We start from the raw sequence: 12,511 nt of genomic DNA, 5'->3' as shown, positions 1-12,511 counted from the left end.
CTAGAAGCCGCTGCTCGCTTTAGATATGCCATGGGTGGCACGGTGGTGTAGTGGTTAGCACTTTTGTCTCACAGCAAGAAGGTTCTCGGTTCAAGCTCAGTGGCCAACGAGGGCCTTTCTGTGTGGAGTTTGCAAGGATTTGTCATGTGATCTTGAAAACTACACTTCAGTCGCATTCCCTGACATCTTGAGCTATCTGGTGTTATAGACATGCTTCTACACCGCAAAACAGATGAAAGCATGGAAGAGTATGGAGGCTTACAACTTTTTTTTTGTATGTGGCTGGGTAAAGGAACTCGGTATCGAGTCACTGCCGAATTAATCCTGCATTGTTTTTGCCCATGTAATTATGTGGTTATTTTAAAAAGCTTTTTGTTCATGTCTTTACAATGACATGCTGCAAGTTAAAGTGTAAACAAACAACAGTTCGCTTGATTCTCACTTGTGTTCGCACTTATCTCTCAGGTAAATCATTCATAAAGATCATCAGAAACCCCTTTAAAGACCTGGATCTTAGTTAAACAAGACGGAGAAGTGATCACGGCGCATTGTAACTATATGGCTGGGTAAGAATTTTATCGCAACCTTCATGCATATGGACTTTGTGAGGAGTAAACAAAGAAACAGCTGGGGACTTTAGCACTTTGTGACAAAAAAGTACCGTAAAATAAGGACACACAGCAAGAAAAGTACTTGGAAAACACTAAGGACATAGCTGAGAAGGATATACAAACCTTTCACCAAGTGATCACTGCAAACTCGAGCATGCTTCAACTCAGCTCCCTTCAATTTCAGTGAGAGGTTCAAAAGCAACCTTTCTCAATGCCTTTTTGTGAAATCCTGTGTTCGTTCACCCTTTTTTAGTTCACAGGGAGCCCTGAAGAAACATTATTTTTTTATCAATTTCACGGTTTGATCGATTCGAACAACCTGAAACAACGCACGCATAAGGCATTTTTCATGCGAGCAGTGCACCTTCTTCGTACAAATGCTTTGTCAACTGAGCTTTGGTAGACCGCCAGCTCAAGTTTTGAGTAACTAATGATCCATGAGGATTATTAGTTATCTCCACAGAGCCATGAGGGAGATTTCAGAGGAGGTGGAGAAGGCAAGTTTCTGGCTTTGGCTGAGAAGACAAGATAAGTCTTGGGGAGGTAACATCTAAGGAGGGTAGCTGCAGGGGGTGACGGAGACGTCCCTGGAACTGCCCCACCACCAGGAGATGTTCTGGGATAAGGGGCGAAACATCAATGAGCGGTGGTCTCCAGCTGAGGACCCTGCAGCTACCTAGCTCCATGGTATGCAGTCTGGCCTAGGCCAGACTCAGGAAGTGGACGTCCCTGCCATGCATAGTCTGCCACGGGCACTGGTGGTGGTGCAACAGGCTCAGAGCCCAGCAGAAATACCATCTACTCTGTATAGAACAATGCATTCTTGGAAACAGTGACTACTGTGAATAGAGCAGTTGAAGTCCAGGGAAGACTGAAGGACAACCAGGAGAGCTGGTGGCAGCAGGATAGACTGCACCCAGGAGAGGCGGGTTGGTAACCCTACCCTCTAGTTTCCCAAGTGGAAACACCTAAAACCCACTACGATAAGGAAAAGAAAACAGCCCAAAGGCCCTCCGAGAGGCGGGATGGAAGAAGGGCCTACCAGGACGGATTTAATGGTAATGAATGCAAGGACCACAAACGAGATGATGATTTTACGGAAGTGTGGGTGTGGATGGAAAAAAAGACAATGCTCAGAGGGCTTCACATCCACATGAGAAAGGCGAAATGTTGGAGGCATTAGCCGTAAGCAACCTTGCACTGCCCAAAGGGCAGATCAGACAATTGGGATCCATGGCCAGGACGATAACCACAGCGCCAGTGGGCCCCATGTTGTGGAGGCAGAGCAAGAGGAAAGGAGGGAAGTGGAAGAAAGGGATGGCAAAAAACCCCAAGGAGTGGACCCATTAGTACCCCTGAGTGAACCAAGACCGCTATCAAGCCAGAGCACCAGAAGCCTGAGGACCCCAGGCCGAAGGAATAAGATCAAATGGCCAAAGACAAATAACACACAGGAGCGGATCAAGTTAGATGAACACCTGAGCAACTTCCTACAGAAAACCCTGCGTGACCCAGTCGAAGCCAAGCTAAACCTCTTTGGGGAAATCTTGTATGAGGAGTGCAGCAGCAGGTATGGCGAGGTGACCTCCAGGGAGCCAGGAGGGAGAAAGAAATTGATGACCTGGTGGCAAGTATAAGGCAGCCCCGTAAGCGCTGGAGGAAAGCAGGGGAGTCTGAAAAAGAAGGTCTGAAAGCTCTGTGGGATGATATCCGAGGAAGGCTCACTAACCTAAGGAGAGCAGAGCACATCAGACGAAGGAGAAGAAGGAAGGAGAAAGACAAAGCAAACTTCTTCAGGGACCCATTCCAATACGCACGCAAGCTCCTCGAGGAGAAGACCAGTGGAACCTTGGAAGCCTCCAAAGAAGAGCTCGAGGAATACTAACACACACAATACAGCGACCCTGCCAGGAACAAGCCACTTGGCTCTCCCGGGTACATTCCCAAACCCTCTGAACCATCATCCCTATTCGACACATCGCCACCCAAACTCGGCGAGGTCAGGCAAGTGATCCAACAAGCAAGATCTGCATCAGCACCGGGCCCAAACAGCATACCCTACAAGCTATATAAGAACTGCCCAAGAGTGCTGAATGTTCTATGGACCCTGATGAGGGTTGCATGGACCAAGCAAAGTATTTCATCAGAATGGCAAAGGGCAGTGGCAGTCTACATTCCCAAGCAGCAAAACGTGAGGACCATCGACCAATTCAGAAGCATTGCCCTTTTTAACATCGAAGGGAAGATCTTTTCTGTGATGGCAAGAAGAGTGACCACCTACCTGATGGAAAATGATTACATTGATACCAGCTGTCAGAAAGCTGGAATCCCAGGGTTTCCTGGCTGCATGGAGCATGCTTCAATGATTTGGGAACAGACCACCAAGAGGGAGAGGAAAGATCTGCACATGGTGTGGCTGGATCTTGCGAATGTCTATGGGTCAGTACCACACCAACTCATCACCTTTGCACTTGAGTTCTTCTATGTCCCAGAAAACATCAAGTCCATGGGTAGGAAATACTTTGAAGACCTGAAAATGTGGTTCATGTTGAGGAACATCCCCACTGGCTGGCAACAACTGGAAGTAGGGATTGCAATGGGGTGCTCCATCTCCCCAATCCTCTTCGTGGCAGCTTTTGAGGTCATTTTGATCGGGGCAAGGAGGGTGGTGTCCGGATACCCACAGGCTGGAGACTTCCCCCCTCTCAGGAGTTACATGGACGACATTACCTGCCGGCTACAAACTGCGCCATGTATATCTAGGCTTCTGAAGAGGCTGGATGAGCTGATTTCCTGGGCAAGAATAAAATACAAGCCACAGAAATCAAGTAGCCTGTCCTTGTGGAGAGGTGAGCGCAATAATAGAGTTGCCTTCTCTATCGGTGGAAAAGACATCCCCCGGATTGTGGATCAGCCTATCCGAAGTCTGGGAAGGCAATATACAGCCGACCTCTCAGACAAGATGGGGAAAACCATTCTTTCACAGCTTTCAGAAGGCCTGGCTAAAATCAGCGCAAGCCAACTACTTGGAAAGTATAAGGTGTGGTGTTATCTGAGGGTGTTTTTCCCTTAGATAACACCACTCAGATAAAGTCAAGTCAAGTTTATTTGTATAGTGCTTTTAACAATAAACATTGTCGCAAAGCAGCTTTACAGAATTTCAACGACTTAAAACATGAGCTAATTTTGTCCCTAATCTATCCCCAATGAGCAAGCCTGTGGCGACGGTGGCAAGGAAAAACTCCCTCAGATGACATGAGGAAGAAACCTCCAGAGGAACCAGACTCAAAAGGGAACCCATCCTCATTTGGGCAACAACAGACAGCATGACTATAACATTAACAGTTTTAACATGAAGACAGTTTCGTTGATGTTGTAACTCTTCATTGATGGAAACTTGAGTGCAAAACTGTTCATGACAACTGCAGTCCTAAAGTTAGCAAGTCAACTGTAGTCCTCAGCCATGAAAGCATTACTGTAAGAGTCCAGAGCGTCCTCCAGGTGTAACTTCACTTCACTTCACTTCACTTCACTTCACTTCACAGGTGTGACTTCCTCCACAGGAGCGATGCTTTCACCCTTTACCCAAGAATAATGTGGCCTCTGAAACTGTGCGAAGTCCCTTCATCAGCTGTAAGCAAGATGGATGCCAAGGCCAACTCTTACATCCGTAAATGGCTTGGGCTACCACGGTGCTTCTCAGCAGCAGGCCTGTATGGGCATAATTCTCTCCAACTACCCCTCAAATCCGTCACCCTTGGCTACAGGCAGGAGAAGGCCAGGCTGGTGATGGAGTTAAGGGACTCCTCGGACAGTGCTGTGAGAGATATGCAGGCCAATGTACCAATTGGAAGGAAGTGGAGAGCTGAGGAGGAAGTGCAGAAGGTGGTGAGCAGACTGCAATACCAGGAGGTGGTGGGAAGAGTCCAAATAGGGCGGGGAGGCCTTGGTTGGGGTGAGCCACCCACCCTATGGTCCAAGGCAACCAAGAAGGAGAGGAAGGATTTGGTTATCTCTGAAGTGACCAGGATGGAGCAAGAGAAGCACAGACTGAAGTCTGTAACCCAGGCTCAACAGGGGAGATGGACCACATGGGAGGGTGTCGTGAGCCGAGCGATCACCTGGGCAGACGTCTGGAAGATGCCACAAGCTCGCCTCAGTTTTCTCATTAGGGCAACCTACGACACCCTACCCAGCCCCCAAAACCGCCACCAGTGGCTCGGAACTGAGCAAAGCTATGACCTTTGTGGGACCACCAACGCCACTCTCCAACACATCCTATCCAGCTGTAAAACTGCCCTGACCCAGGGTCGGTACAGATGGCGACACGACCAGATGCTCAGGAAGTTGGCCGAGGTGATCGAGAAGAGACGGCAGGAGGCAAACCGCGACAGACCAAAAGGTATCCAGCAGAGCATCCACTTCCTCAGACAGGGGGAGGCTCCCTAAAACACCAGCAGGAGACCAGCTCCTAACCTTTTAACATCAGAGGTGGGGTGGAGCATGGAGGTGGACCTGGGAAGGCAGCTCCACTTCCCAAGGGAGATCTGCAGCACCATGTTACGCCCAGACATGGTGCTGTGGACACCAGTCGGAAAATCTACTCTACTAATAGAGCTGACAGTGCCATGGGAAGAGGGGCTGGAGGTAGCCCACGAAAGTAAGAAGGCCAAGTATGCAGACCTGGTTGTGGAGGGCAGGGAAGGCAGATGGAGCGTGAAGCTCTACCCAGTGGAGGTGGGGGTCAAAGGATTTATGGGAGGCTCCACATCATGTTTCCTGAAGGATGTGGGGTTGCAGGGAGCCAGACACCACAGAGCCATGAGGGAGATTTCAGAGGAGACAGAGAAGGCAAGTTTCTGGCTTTGGCTGAGAAGACAAGATAAGTCTTGGGAGGTAACATCTAAGGAGGGTAGTTGCAGGGGGTGACAGGGAGACGTCCCTGGAACTGCCTCGCCACCAGGAGATGTTCTGGGATAAGGGGCAAAACATCAATGAGCGGTGGTCTCCAGCTGAGGACCCTGCAGCTACCTAGCTCCATAGTATGCGGTCTGGCCTAGGCCAGACTCAGGAAGTGGACTCCCCTGCCATGCATAGTCTGCCATGGGTACCGGTGGAGGTGCGACAGACCCAGAGCCCAGCAGAAATACCATCTACTCTGTGTAGAACAAAGGTCGATGTGACATAACATGAAAGGTCCAAAGTGCAACCTAATAAAAAGACAGGAGGCTGAACTGGAGGTAGCAGAGTTGAAGATGTTGAGATTCTCATTGGGAGTGACAAAGTTGGACAGGATTAGAAATGAGTATATTCGAGGGACAGCACATGTAAGACGGCTTGGAGACAAAGTGAGAGACACGAGATTAAGATGGTTTGGACATGGTACAGAGGAGAGATCCAGGGTATATTGGGAAAAGAATGCTGGAGATGGAGTTGCCAGGTAGAAGGAAAAGAGGGAGACCAAATATGAGATTTATGGATGTGGTGAAGGAGGACATGAGGATGGTTGGTGTGACAGAAAAAGATACGGAGGAACATTATACGCTGTGGTGGAGAAGAAGAAGAAGAATCCTCCAAAGTGCATTACTCCCCTTAAAACCACAGCAATTTGCCAACAATTTTAATTTTTCAATGAACACCACAGCTGCACATTTTAAATGTTTATAGTTAATAAATTTAAGTTATTTCATGCTGTGCCATGTTTATTCCTGCTTCTCTATTTTTCTGTTTCGAAATGCAACCTGCTTAGCTGTTAGAATGCACTGACACTGGAGACTTCATTCATAACTGCTAAATTAACATCTTATAAAAACAATCATATTGGCAATTATATGCTTTTCTTTGTTTAACATTACAAGAAAAAAAAAACACAACAGCAGCAACAAGGACTGTGCTTCCTTATTGTTTTGGCCAGTAATAGTACAAGCCATAGACCCAAGTATAAAAGCATTCACACCACCATTGTTGCATGCTCTGTAGGCATAGTTTATTGTGCACTAGTCTTGTGTGCTATATCATCAATACACCGTATTACACTGCCAACACGGTGGTGTAATGGTTAGCACTGTCGCCTCTCAGCAAGGTCCTGGGTTCGAGCCCAGCTGCCGGTGAGGGCCTTTCTGTGTGGAGTTTGCATGTTCTCCCCGTGGCTGCTTGGGTTTCCTCTGGGTTCTCCGGTTTCCCCCGCAGTTCAAAAACATGCAGGTTAGGCTAACTGGTGGCTCTCGGTGTGAGTGTGAATGGTTGTTTGTCTCTGTGTCAGCCCTGCGATAACCTGGCGACTTGTCCAGGGTATACCCCGCCTCTCTCACCCATAGTCAGCTGGGATAGACTCCAGCTTGCCTGTGACCCTATAGGACAGGATAAGCAGCTACAGATAATGAATGGATGGATGTCTCGTCTCGTCTCGTCTTCTTCCGCTTATCCAGGACCGGGTCGCGGAGGCAGCAGTCTAAGCATGGAAGCCCAAACTTCCCTTTCCCCAGACACCTCGGCCAGCTCCTCGGGAAGAACACCGAGGCGTTCCCAGGCCAGCCGAGAGACATAGTCCCTCCAGCGTGTCCTGGGTCTTCCCCGGGGCCTCCTCCCGGGGGGACATGCCTGGAACACCTCCCCAGGGAGGCGTCCAGGAGGCATCCGAAAAAGATGCCCGAGCCACCTCAGCTGGTTCCTCTCGATGTGGAGGAGCAGCGGCTCTACTCCGAGCTCCTCCCGAGTGACTGTGCTTCTCACCCTATCTCTAAGGGAGCGCCCAGCCACCCTGCGAAGGAAACTCATTTCAGCCGCTTGTATCCGCGATCTTGTTCTTTCTGTCATTACCCAAAGCTCATGACCATAGGTGAGAGTCGGAACGTAGATCGACCGGTAAATTGAGAGCTTCGCCTTTTGGCTCAGCTCCTTCTTCACCACGACGGACCGGTAAAGCGACCGCATCACTGCGGAGGCTGCACCGATCCGCCTGTCGATCTCACGCTCCATCCTTCCCTCACTCGTGAACAAGATCCCGAGATACTTAAACTCCTCCACTTGAGGCAGGACTTCTCCACCAACCTGGAGAGGGCAAGCCACCCTTTTCCGGTCGAGAACCATGGCCTCGGACTTGGAGGTGCTGATTCTCATCCCAGCCGCTTCACACTCGACTGCAAACCGCCCCAGTGCATGCTGAAGGTCCTGGTTTGAAGAAGCCAACAGGACAACATCATCCGCAAAAAGCAGAGATGAAATCCTGTGGTTCCCAAACAGGATTCCTTCCGGCCCCTGGCTGCGCCTAGAAATTCTGTCCATAAAAATTATGAACAGAACCGGTGACAAAGGGCAGCCCTGACGGAGTCCAACATGCACTGGGAACAGGTCTGACTTACTGCCGGCAATGCGAACCAGACTCCTGCTCCGTTCGTACAGGGACCGGACAGCCCTTAGCAAAGAGCCCCGAACCCCATACTCCCGAAGCACCCCCCACAGAATACCACGGGGGACACGGTCGAATGCCTTCTCCAGATCCACAAAGCACATGTGGACTGGTTGGGCAAACTCCCATGAACCCTCGAGCACCCTATGAAGGGTATAGAGCTGGTCCAGTGTTCCGCGACCAGGACGAAAACCGCATTGTTCCTCCTGGATCCGAGGTTCGACTATCGGTCGAATTCTCCTCTCCAGTACCCTGGAGTAAACTTTCCCTGGGAGGCTGAGAAGTGTGATTCCCCTATAATTGGAGCACACTCTCCGGTCCCCTTTCTTAAAAAGAGGGACCACCACCCCAGTCTGCCACTCCAGAGGCACTGTCCCCGACCGCCACGCGATGTTGCAGAGGCGTGTCAACCAAGACAGCCCCACAACATCCAGAGACTTGAGATACTCAGGGCGGATCTCATCCACCCCCGGTGCCCTGCCACCGAGGAGCTTGCAAACCACCTCAGTGACTTCGGCTTGGGTAATGGACGAGTCCACCTCTGAGTCATCAGCCTCAGTCTCCTCAGTGGAAGACATGACGGTGGGATTGAGGAGATCCTCAAAGTATTCCTTCCACCGCCCGACAATGTCCCCAGTCGAGGTCAACAGCTCCCCACCCGCACTGTAAACAGTGTTGGCAGAGTACTGCTTCCCCCTCCTGAGGCGCCGGACGGTTTGCCAGAATTTCTTCGAGGCCGACCGATAGTCCTTCTCCATGGCCTCCCCGAACTCCTCCCAGTTCCGAGTTTTTGCCTCCGCAACTGCCCGAGCTGCAGCACGCCTGGCCTGCCGATACCCGTCGGCTGCCTCAGGAGTCCCGGAGGTCAACATGGCCCGATAGGACTCCTTCTTCAGCTTGACGGCATCCCTTACTTCCGGTGTCCACCACCGGGTTCGGGGATTGCCGCCACGACAGGCACCGGAGACCTTGCGGCCACAGCTCCGAACAGCTGCGTCCACAATGGAGGTAGAGAACATGGTCCACTCAGACTCAATGTCCCCCGCCTCCCTCGGAAGCTGGGAAAAGCTCTCCCGGAGGTGGGAGTTAAAGACCTCCCCAACAGAGTGCTCGGCCAGACGTTCCCAGCAGACCCTCACCATACGTTTGGGCCTGCCAGGTCTGTCCAGCTTCTTCCTCCGCCAGCGGATCCAACTCACCACCAGGTGGTGATCAGTTGACAACTCAGCCCCTCTCTTCACCCGAGTGTCCAAGACATAGGGTCGGAGATCAGATGACACGACTACAAAGTCGATCATCGACCTCCGATCTAAGGTGTCCTGGTGCCACGTGCACTTATGGACACCCCTATGCTCGAACATGGTGTTCGTTATGGACAAACTGTGACTAGCACAGAAGTCCAATAACAAAACACCACTCGGGTTCAGATCGGGGAGGCCGTTCCTCCCAACCACGCCCCTCCAGGTGTCACTGTCATCGCCCACGTGAGCATTGAAGTCCCCCAGTAGCACAATGGAGTCCCCAGTCTGAGCACCCCTCAGTACCTCTCCCAGGGACTCCAAGAAGGCCGGATACTCTATACTGCTATTTGGCCCGTAGGCACAAACAACAGCAAGAGCCCTCTCCCCAATCCGAAGGCGCAGAGAGGCGACCCTCTCGTTCACTGGGGTAAACTCCAACACATGGCGGCTGAGCTGGGGAGCTATAAGGAAGCCCACACCAGCCCGCCGCCGCTCACCATGGGCGACTCCAGAGAAGTGGAAAGTCCAGCCCCTCTCGAGGAGCTGGGTTCCAGAGCCCAAGCTGTGCGTGGAGGTGAGCCCGACTATCTCTAGCCGGTACCTCTCAACCTCCCGCACAAGCTCAGGCTCCTTCCCCCCCAGCGAAGTGACATTCCATGTCCCAACAGCCAGCCGCTGTGTCCGGGGGTCAGGTCGTCGAGGCCCCTGCCTTCGACTGCCACCCAATCCACACTGCACCAAACCCCTACTGCTACCTCTGTGGGTGGTGAACCCACAGGAGGTCGGGCCCACGTCGCCTCTTCGGGCTGAGCCCGGCCGGGCCCCATGGGCAAAGGCCCGACCACCAAGCGCTCGCATACGAGCCCCAACCCCGGGCCTGGCTCCAGGGTGGGGCCCCGGCTGCGTCCTACCGGGCGACGTCACGGTCCTGGATTTTTTCTCCATAGGGGTTTTTTGGTGAACTGCTCTTGGTCTGGCCTGTCACCTAGGACCTGTCTGCCTTGGGAAACCCTAACAGGGGCATAATGCCCCCGACAACATAGCTCCTAGGATCATTCAAGCACACAAACCCCTCCACCACAATAAGGTGGCAGTTCTAGGAGGGGATGGATGGATGTTTTGTTTCCAAACCTGCCAACCTTTATGCATTTTGCAGAGGAGTTTGGCAATTTAACATTGGCATTATCATGCAAAAAAATATATACCAACAGAGCAGTTTTTCTCCCAAGTAAAATGGGAAATGAGCCAATAGACTTATTAATCTGGGATGGTGATTTGCACAGGTGTTGTGAAAGCTCCAGTAGTAACTGATGCTTTCTGAAAACCCTGCCCTTTTCCCTTCAATCTTATATGCGCTTCGTGTGCATTATGCTTGCTCTCACTCTCTCTCACACACACACACACACACACACACACACACACACACACACAGAGAGAGAGACAGAGAGAGAGAGAGAGAGTAAATGAAGAATGTTTGTTTTGAATTCATTAACAGATGGAATTAAAATCTGTGTCTGACTTGCTAACTTTCGACAGGTATACTATATGGCCTCAAGGATTTCCACTAGATTCTGGTACGTGGGGATTTGTGTTCAAAAGCGTCCGTGAGATCAGGCACTGCTGTTGGGTGAAGAGGCCTGGGGTGCAGTCGCTGTTCCAGTTCATCCCAAAGGTGTTCAGTGGGGGTGAGGTCAGGGCTCTGTGCAAGACACTGACATTCTTCCACTCCAACCTTAACACACCATGTCTTCGTGGAACTGGCTTTGTGCACAGGTGCATTGTTATGCTGAAACAGGTTTGGGCCTCTTTGCTCCAGTAAAAGGAAATTATAATGCTACAGCATATAAAGGCATTTTATACAATTGTTTGCTTTTGGCTTTGTGGCCGAAAGCGCCGCGCTCTCTCATTACCGGATTCCCTTGAAAGAACACAAAAGAACACACGTAAGTGGGCAGTAATCAAACACAGGTGAAACTCATGATGTGGTACCTGCCAGTTCTACCTGACTTCTCACCGCCCACAGCTGATGCTTGACAACGTCCCGCGGCCACAGGGTGTGATGGACATGGTGTGTGTGTGTGTGTATATATATATATGTATATATATAAAATTTACAATGAGGTTTTTTTTATTTATTTATTTTTTATAAATAGAGATATAGCCAGTGGGCGGCATGGTGGTGTAGTGGCTAGCGCTGTCGCCTCACAACAAGAAGGTCCGGGTTCGAGCCCCATGGCTGGCGAGGGCCTTTCTGTGCGGAGTTTGCATGTTCTCCCTGTGTCCGCATGGGTTTCCTCCGGGTGCTCCGGTTTCCCCCACAGTCCAAAGACATGCAGGTTAGGCTAATTGGAGGCTCTAAAAAATTGACCATAGGTGTGAATGTGAGTGTGAATGGTTGTCTGTGTCTATGTGTCAGCTCTGTGATAACCTGGTGACTTGTCCAGGGTGTACCCTGCCTTTTGCCCGTAGTCAGCTGGGATAGGCTCCAGCTTGCCTGCGACCCTGTAGAACAGGATAAAGCGGCTAGAGATAATGAGGTGAGAGATATAGCCAAAGTTCCAGCTGAGAATGATCAAAAATGGCACTTTTCAGAAAAAAGGGGAAAGATTTTGACCCAAAAAGATTAAATAGTTCTACATGAAGTGTCACATCTAACATATTACAAATTTCTAATGGTGGTGATCATTAGAATTTTTGCAATTAAACAATTACAGTAGATGTTATAATTATTGCTACTACAATTTTTTTTAATCTTTGTTGTTTATTTTCTTGTTCCTTGTCAATTTTCAAATTTATGGGTCACGTTACTGTAACACAGAGTAGCAGAACAACACCCAAAACAAAATAAAGGACATATGGGGGGCCAAGGTGTGGTAGCACACATCAGATGACATCAGTGGGTCTCATGTGGGGCCAGAGGATGGGTGTTCACATGGGTCCCACTTGTAACCTACCTATGCTCCAGTAGGGGCCCATATGAATCCCAAAAAAAATTTTATGGGCTGCGTTTGAGCTCCCTAACTGGGACCCAAACTCCAGTCCATAACCCACACAAATACTCCTTTTTTTTTTTTTCACCAAAAAATCTGATATTCTCTGATTTTCACCAAATTAACACTGTGTGTTAGAGAGGTCAAGACTAACACAGTGATGCACTTAGTTGAACCTTATCATGCTCTTAAGCTGTGATATAGTACAGTATACTATATTAGTACTTTACAGTATAGCAGAGTGGCTCAGGTCTCAGCTCT

The sequence above is a fragment of the Neoarius graeffei genome, chromosome 2, assembly GCF_027579695.1.
Source record: "Neoarius graeffei isolate fNeoGra1 chromosome 2, fNeoGra1.pri, whole genome shotgun sequence".
Lineage (NCBI taxonomy): Eukaryota > Metazoa > Chordata > Actinopteri > Siluriformes > Ariidae > Neoarius > Neoarius graeffei.
Note: the sequence above shows the minus strand (reverse complement) of the source record.